Source organism: Amphiprion ocellaris, chromosome 10 (assembly GCF_022539595.1).
Source record: "Amphiprion ocellaris isolate individual 3 ecotype Okinawa chromosome 10, ASM2253959v1, whole genome shotgun sequence".
In the NCBI taxonomy this organism is placed as follows: Eukaryota; Metazoa; Chordata; class Actinopteri; family Pomacentridae; genus Amphiprion; species Amphiprion ocellaris.
In genome coordinates this window covers 12,824,792-12,833,932 of record NC_072775.1, presented here as the reverse complement: position 1 = coordinate 12,833,932, position 9,141 = coordinate 12,824,792, and the positions used below count along the sequence as shown (strand labels likewise).

Here is a 9,141-nt window from a genome sequence, read left to right as displayed (position 1 = left end):
TAAAATATGACGTTTTTGTCACATTGTGCACGACATACTAAACTATGACGTTTTAGTGAAATTTTGGACGACATTAAACTATGACGTTTTTGTCACATTTTGGACGACATACTAAAAGTATGACGTTTTTGTCACATTTTGGATGACATACTAAACTATGGCGTTTTAGTGACGTTTTGGACAGCATACTAAACTATGACGTTTTTGTCACATTTTGGATGACACATTAAACTGTGAAGTTCTAGTAAATGGTCATCACCGGGAATCGAACCGGTGTCTCTGACGGAGTCCTGCTTATGAGTCATTCTCTCAACCAGTTGAGCTACACGGGAACCTCTTGTACAACGGTTGGACGACATACTGAACTATGACATTTTGGTGACATTTTGGACGACATACTACACTATGACGTTTTTGTCACATTTTGCACGACATACTAAACTATGACGTTTTTGTGATATTTTGGACAACATACTAAACTATAGCGTTTTTTCACATTTTGGACGACATACTAAATTATGACGTTTTTGTCACATTTTGGACAGCGTACTAAACTATGACGTTTTTGTCACATTTTGCATGACATACTCAACTATGACATTTTAGTGATATTTTGGACTTCATATTAAACTGACATTTTTGTCACATTTTGGACGACATACTAAACTATGACGTTTTTGTCAGATTTTGGACGACATACTAAACTATGACATTTTAATGACATTTTGGACGACATTAAACTATGACCTTTTAATGACACTTTGGACGACATACTAAACTACAACGTTTTTGTCACATTTTGGACGACATACTAAACTATGACATTTTAGTGATATTTTGGACGACATATTAAACTGTGACATTTTTGTCACATTTCGGACGACCTACTAAACTATGACGTTTTTGTCACATTTCGGACGACCTACTAAACTATGGCGTTTTAGTGACGTTTTGGACAACATACTAAACTCCGAAGTTTTTGTCACATTTTGGACGACATACTAAACTATGACGTTTTTGTCATATTTTGGACAGCCTAGTAAACGATGTTTTTGTCATATTTTGGACGAAATACTTAACTATGACATTTTTGTCATATTTTGGACGACACACTATGACGTTTTTGTGACATTTTCGACGACATACTAAACTATGGCGTTTTAGTGACGTTTTGGACAACATACTAAACTATGACATTTTAATGACATTTCGGATGACATATGACATTTTTGTCATATTTTGGACGACATACTAAACTGACGTTTTATTCACATTTTGGGCGACATACTAAACTATGACGTTTTTGTCATATTTTGGACGACATACTAAACTATGACGTTTTTGTCACATTTTGGATGACGTACTGAACTATGAGATTTTTGTCATATTTTGGACGAAATACTAAACTATGACGTTTTTGTCACTTTTTGGGCGACATACTAAACTATGACGTTTTTGTCACATTTTGGATGACGTACTGAACTATGAGATTTTTGTCAAATTTTGGACGACATACTAAACTATGGCGTTTTTAAGACATTTTGGACGACGTACTAAAGTATGACGTTTTAGTGATATTTTGGACGACATACTAAAATATGACGTTTTTGTCACATTTTGGACGACATACTAAACTATGATGTTTTAGTGACATTTTGGGCGACATACTAAACTATGACGTTTTTTCCACATTTAGGATGACATGCTAAACTCTGATGATTTTTTCTGTTATTTTTTGGGCCCTTTTGTTGGTTTTTTCAATAGGTAAGTAGAGAGGAAGACCTGCAGTAAAAGGTCGTAAGCTGGAATCAAATCTTCATCTCTGACGCAGTCCTGTTTATGAGTCTCCCTTTCAACTAGTTGAGCTACCTGGGCACTTTTTTTCCCCTTGTTGCACGACATACTAAACTATGACTTTTTTAATACATTTTGAACAACATAATTAACTACTAGAAAAGCACTCAGAGAGCGCAGTACTCCGCCAAGGCTGCTCAGTTGACGTATCATTTGCAACAGATGAAATATTTAGTTAAAAAATTACCTTGTGCTGAGCACAGGCATGTGTTATGCATGTGCATGTTATGTATGAATACCGAATTGCGTGTAAATTACTCTTATAAAGGTCTATTGATCACTTCATCACTTTTGGCAATCGTTTGTTTTGCTAGTGTTAAAATAACTGTCCCATCCATGCTATTATTTTGAAGGCATATTTTTAATGTTATGGGCTTTTAATTTGTCACCATTCCAGCGGCACAGGAAGTGTTTATCTAAGAAGCGGTTTCTTGACATGATGAAGACGCTGCCGAAAGGTCAGAAAATTCACGTAAAGATGAAAGGAAGCAGTTCCACGCTGTTGCTGTCTAGCAAAGGATGTGTCTAAACTTAGAAGCTCCTGGCTGGAATGGGGACAAGCACTTACGGTGTTTCCTGAAGAAAGGAGTGAAGGATCGAAAGGTGAATTTGTGTTTAAAATAAGGCTGACGGCTGAACGTAAATAAAGGCTTTGTGAAATCAGGAGCTTCACCATTGTCTGACTAGGGTTTGCTACATTGCGTGACCTAAATATGTAGCAGGCGGCAAGAATTGATGGGACTCAGAAACACCGCATAGTTTGATCATTTGTTTCTTGTATGATTTACAACTGACAAATCACAGTCATTTTGTAGTAGGATCGCAATCATGTGATCGTCAGCAGGTAACTGACACAGTGTTCACTTGTTGTCATGGTTACAGCGACGCTGTGCCGGCAGCTATATCCGGCGATGGGAAATCCTTCACAAAGCCGTGGATCCAGACTATAAGCTGCATCACTGCGAAAATTTAATGAGGTGGTCCTTGTGTCATTTCTGACTTTCCCTGAAAATTTCATGCAAATTCGTTTTTCCGTTTTTGAGTAATGTTGCACACAGACAGACGGATTCACAGACAAACGTACGCCGATCATCACATAACCCCGCCGCGTTCCTTGGCAGAGTAACAAGCTGATGTGTCAGTTGACAGGTTGAGGCTGAAAGCTGTTGAAGCGCCAGATATAGCTCAAGTGTCAGCACTGTAAATAGGTGAAGTGAGTTTTTGCTCCAGAGCTAAAAAGCACCTCAGCTGTCAGGTGACGCATTAAAAAGTGCCAGACGATGCGTTGTGGCTGAAAGCAGTTAAAGCGTGCGGCCTGTGAACACATGAAGTGCTTGAGAGCTTAAGAAAAAAGTTGTGGTGAGAAATGGATAGAGACTAAGACGAGAGGAAAGCAGGACCAGGAAGTAGAAGAAGAAGATGAAAAAGAAGAAGAAGTGTGAGTCAGGAACAAAAGAGATGCAGGCGGTCAGAGGAGGTGCTGCTGAACAGGCCTGATCTCCCGTAGCGACTGGCCGGTCAGATCCAGCAGACAGATAAATGACCTCCTGTCACCATCACCATGCTCCATCCCCTCCTCCTCCTGCATCTCTCTATCCTCACAACTCTCCCCCTACACCTCACCCTCCTCCCGCATTTTGACAGGTCATCCATCAAGAAGCAGACTCCCAACGACCACCACTCCACACACCCTTTATTGGGGTTTTTTTGTAGTTGTTGTGGCTTATTACATGTTAATGAAGAAACACTGTAGCTGGAACATGAGTGTCTTCATCTCCTTTCTTTTTCCCAGCCTCTCTCCTTTTACACTCCGTCTCCATTTACTCCTCTTTCCTCTCCATGGTCATACAATCTGCTCTTCATCTCCCATGTCCTTGTCACCTAACCCATCTTAGCTTTGTAAATGTCAAGGTGTAGACCAGGAGTGTCAAACACTCCTGGTCCGCGGGCCCGCGGGCCAAAACCAGCCCTCCAGAGGATCTAAACGGGCCCTCAAAGTGTAAAAATTACAGAGAAGACATTAACTGCAGATTGCAAATTCGTAAAACTATAAATTTAAAATAATTTCTAGACCATGACAAGTTGTTTTGATCACAAAGTAAAACACTAGATTGGTCATTGTGTTTCCTTTTTGTCTCGCTTGTGTTTTTTTGTCATTTTTTTGTCGCTTTGCTGTTCTGTTTTCATGTCGTTTGTCTCATTTTTGCCATTTTGTGTATCATTTTTATAATATTTTATCTTGTTTTTGTTGTTTCTTATCTTTTTTTTAGATTTTTGTCATCTGTGTCATGTTTTTGTCCTTTTGTTTCTCGTTTTTGTCGTTTTGTGTTTCCTATTTGTCTCGCTTGGGTTTTTTGTCATATTTTTGTCATTTTTTGTTTTGTTTTATTCATTGTTTTGCATTGTTTGTCGTTTTGTGTTTCCTTCTTGTCTCGCTTGTGGGGTTCTTTTGTCTATTTTTTGTCATTTTGTTCCTTTTTTGCCATTTTTGTCTCATTTGTGTCAACTTTTTTGCCACTGTAACTTTTTTGTCAAATTTTTTGTTGCTTTTTGTTTTGCTTCATGTCGTTTGTCTTATTTTTGTCATTTTGTGTCTTGTTTTTGTCATTTTGTGTCATTTATGTAATTCTTTGTCTTGTTTTTGTCGTTTGTCCACTTTTTTGTCAAACTTTTTGTTGCTTTTTTGTTTTATTTCGTGTCGTTTGTCTTGTTTTTGTTGCTTTTTTTTTTTTTGTCTTTTTTTGTCTGACTTTGTCATTTTGATCATTTTACTGGTCCGGCCCACTACAAATCAAATAGGGCTGAATGTGGCCCTTGAACTAAAATGAGTTTGACACCCCTGGTGTAGACAGACCGGCAGCTGATCATTCATAGAGGGAAAGGCAGTGTTATTTTAGCAAAGTGCACACATACAGATCAGAAACAACACACTTCATGGTGCATTTCTGTTACAATATTAGCTGATTTTCAATGCTAATTATTTGAAATCAATATTTTGAAGATATATGAGTTTATAAATTGATTGTGGGTATTGCTCACTTGTAATAAATTAGTTATTACATAGAGTCAGCCAGCCTTTCCATCCCATTACTTCGTGATGATCAGCAGCACCAGAGCGATGTCACAGCGCAGAAACACAAACACGTTCAGGTAACCGTCCCACTCTGAAGCTGTGAAAACTTCACCAGACGGAAACAAACACTCGAAAGTCATTTTTCTCGGCTCCAAATTTAAACTGACTCCATCAACCATCGCTCCAAAGTGAAAAGAAGATACTTTAAGGTGGAAACACAACACTCCTGCCTGCCTACATGAAGCAGCTTCAGCGCTCAACACACCAACACTCACCGAACACAACTCGTCCCCCGCCGACACTTCTTCTCGGAGGATTTCTCTGTGGAATAACAAGGACCGGGGGACTCTCCTGTCTTCTTGCAGCTGACAGCGACTCTCCTCCGGCGCTGTTAGAAATGTTTTCGCGGTGTAGCGACGCTTTCTTTGTTGCGGTAAACAGCAGCTCCGCACATCCACCAGCCAGCGGAGCCCAGACTCAGTGTCCGTTTACTCCGCAAGCCGAGCGCTGATTGGCCGCTTCCACTGCGACGCAGCACTCTGTTCTCACGCTATTGGCTAAGACTCCCGTGGTGCGTTCAGAGGCTACTCTGAAATTCTTCCTCACTACCAAGGCTATTATTAAGTGGTGGAAAGTACATTTTCTCAAGTTACTGTGCTTAAGTTGAATTTTGAAGTACTTGAATTATACTTAAGTACTTCCTTTTATGCAGCTGACATAACAGAATGTAATATTGCACTGTGTTTTCTGCTACATTTATATGACAGTTTTAGTGGCTTTTAGGATGAAGATTTCACACAATTGATAATATAACAAGCTCTTAAAATACAACACATTCTTCGAGACTGAACCACCTATTCCCAGCCAATTGGATTATAGTGTCTTTTAAAAGTCAGGTCAAGTCATATTTCTTTATATAGCACATTTAAATCAACAGTCACTGAACCCAAGTGCTTTCCATCAGAGAAATGAGGCTGCAAATGTACCTAATAATTTTAAATACTAAGGTTAAGACCCCACTGTGTGATCATATCTACAGCTCCACCAAATACCCTCTAAACTTATCACATTATTTTGTTTCAATAAAAGTTCAAATGATCCAATATCTCCTCAAGAATCAAAAATTAGAGGAGAAATAAAAGCGGAAAACAGATTTGTTGTAGTAAAGTGTTTTTTACATTAACACATTACTAATTAACTATTACTAACAAAAAAGGTCTGAATACCACAACTGCTATTACTGTTGTGATTACTGATGCAATTGTAACACAAGTGCTTGCCATGGCAATAACATCGCATGAAAAAAGATATATGCAGCTGCAAATGATGCAATGATGGTAAGTTACTTTTGACCAGTAGATCAGTATATATGTGTTTTTATATCAGACATGATGGCATGTTTGCTGCTTTTCCTCAATATCCCCTAGTTTGGATATAATGTTTTTGACATTTGATTGTTTTCTCACCCAACAATTCCATTGCTATCACCACAGCTGACACTGACGCAGCTCCAGGTACCACTTCCATCAACTCCTAAGAGTCACTTTAGGTAACTCAGCATGTACCTGACACTCCAGTTTTATGCGTTGCTTGCACTGAAGCCATAGCTTCCTTCAGATTTTCAGTTTTAACAAGTATTTCATCTTCTTTGAGTCAACGTGCACCTACTGCCACATAAATGCAGCATGTAAAAACATAGAGGAATAAGTCTTTGCTGTTCTAACACACATTATCTTTACAGCAGAATTAATGTCATGAAACAACCGAGTACGACTACATTAGAAATGAAAATGGGCAGATGGAGAGTGGAGCCACAGACCAGAAGTCACACATCTGCAACACACAGATGTAATGAGGTTGTCGATGCTTCTTGTAAAATGTTTTCCCACTTTTCCTGAAGAGCTTGATCAAGATGGCAATCATTTTATTGGGACAGGATTGTGTTTTTGGACACATCCATCCAAAATTGTGTGAAGCAACTTCAACAAGGGGCAGACGTTCAAGCGTCTGGCTACGGCCCAAACTGACATCAACATCCAGCATGACAACTGTCTGTTCATGTCTTTCTGTTGTCTTCTGTGGCATCATGTCATTCGACTACAGCTGGGTTTTTATGTGGCCTTTTATCATCACTGGTTGAAGGAGAGTCACGGGTCAAGAAAGCTCAAACCTTTTGTACATAATTAGCTAAATTGAATAGAAATTCGATTTTTTTTTTACTTTTTCTCCAAGTCAGAGAAGAACACCATATGGTGCTGCATTTAAATTTTGCAAATGTTCAGCTGGGGCACATGTTTTCTTTTCTAGTGTTGTTTCAGGATGTATATCCAGCTGGTATATTGGAAAGAATACTTGTCCAGGAGATGTAAAATCTCAGAAGGACACTTTTACTGATTAGACTTCAATCTTGAATTTGTGCCTTCTTATTTACCTTTCCAGACCACACTAGTATTATCTATAGGAATTCTGACAGCACTTGAACGCACCGTCACCCCCACGCTTTATTTGTACTGTTGTGTTAATTTAAGACTGGGGTTTCCAATTGAATATTTATTAACCTACTAAACAAAGCAGCGGGCTGTTAAGTGGAAGTCGGCTGAGATATTAAACCGCCAGAATGAGTGAGCTGGTCCTCTGTAATATCTGGAGTTCAGTGTCTGTTGTGCATGTGAGGGACAGTGAGAGTTGATTGTTTTGCATCGAGCCGCAGCTAATAAGCGCCATGTGCGCAAACACAATCAGTGCAAACTAATGTCACGTGGCCATTTTTCTTAAATATAAGTCACAGCTTCCAGCCACAGCAGGTGTGATGATGGATTTTTTTCCCCAGTACCCATCGACCTACATTTCTAGATAAGTTCGGCTGCAGGTACTACACATGCATTACAGAGGTAAACAGAAATCATTGCTTTTTAAATAACTGACTCTGATGAGTGAGCTGGACAATCATCATGGTAGGGACTGTGTAAGCTGATAAAAGAAACCGGTTTAAATTTGTGACATGTGCTATTTAATTGAAAATAAATGTTAATTATAGAATGAAAAGTGGCGTGAGTAAAGGAATTTAGTAAATTGAACTCGTGCACTTGTGTCAATTTTATCAGAAGTAATGTGGCTCCTCCTGCCGGTGCTGGTGGGTAAATACAATACTGTTTATGGCGATTACCTAATTTATTGTCCTCATGCTTCTACATTTTTATTACTGACATTTCCAAATTTTTACACAATAATACTCAAGGATGTAATCATCAGTCAGATATTGAGGGAGGCCTCGGGTTTATTTGAGCTTTCACTCCAGTTTAATAACACAAATAAACCCCTAAAATGTTGAATTCTGTGCGTAATGACATGTTTATCTTAATAAAAAAAAAAGTCCAACAGGTCTGATGGAGCTCAGGATTCATCTAGACAAGCTTGAATGGAAATAAGTGCACCGTGTGAACCTCACCTTTCGGGTATGTAGAGCACAGCAGAACATATTTTGCCGTTGGATCCTGTGGTAATGAAGGTACAGCTGCTGTGCCATATGCGTAAATACACACATCAGCCTCATTTTGAAGAAACTCTGATTGCCTCTGCTGCCGTGTGATGTTGCAGGTATTAAAGTCAAAGGAAAGAATCTGACAGACAGCAAGTAGTCATCAATAAATGCATTACTATGTCTACAAAAACAAGCACTTAAGTTTCCTTTAAGAAATGGAAAATAAAAGGAGAATCAACAGGAAATAGCAACACACATCCATTGACAGGGTTCACAAAAGGACAATATATAGCATATTTTCTATTGTATATTGAGGGAAACTCAATTCAGTTGACTTTCAAATTGGTCCCCATACAGCTCTCCCTTTATTGTACATGTGTAGTGTATTTTTCTGCTTTTTATTTTACTTTTATTTTTCGATTTCATTTCATGTGTACCGAACATCTTTGGCCTAATATTTTCCTTAATGAGCTTGTACTTTGCAGTATGTAAGTCAAATCTAGTAGTTTTTCCATCATGAATTAGTTTGACTTAAAACTGCAAAACATGTAACAAAACAAAAATAAAAAAAGCAAACATTTCAGTTGCAAATACATTTTTATTTATTTTTTTATTTTAAAAAAACAAACACATTAAAGACTGAGCTGGCAAAAACAAAAAACAAAACAATCTTCTGGGTTTCACTGAACCCTGCATGAGGCTTCATCCTGTCCAAGCAAACAGGGGTAAAGAC

At 38.4% G+C, this 9,141-nt stretch overlaps 1 protein-coding gene across 4 annotated transcripts in view; it reads right to left on the bottom strand.

Moving 5' to 3' along the window:
* The window catches only part of LOC111567455 (SPRY domain-containing SOCS box protein 4-like), a 101,462-nt gene extending 96,054 nt beyond the window's left edge, over positions 1-5,408 (bottom strand). For all 4 annotated transcript variants that reach the window (XM_055014473.1, XM_055014474.1, XM_055014475.1 and 1 more), the window contains exon 1: positions 5,203-5,408. The gene's annotated coding sequence lies outside the window, so the exon portion shown is untranslated. The remainder of the gene's footprint in view (positions 1-5,202) is intronic.
* Positions 5,409-9,141: the final 3,733 nt, after the last annotated feature.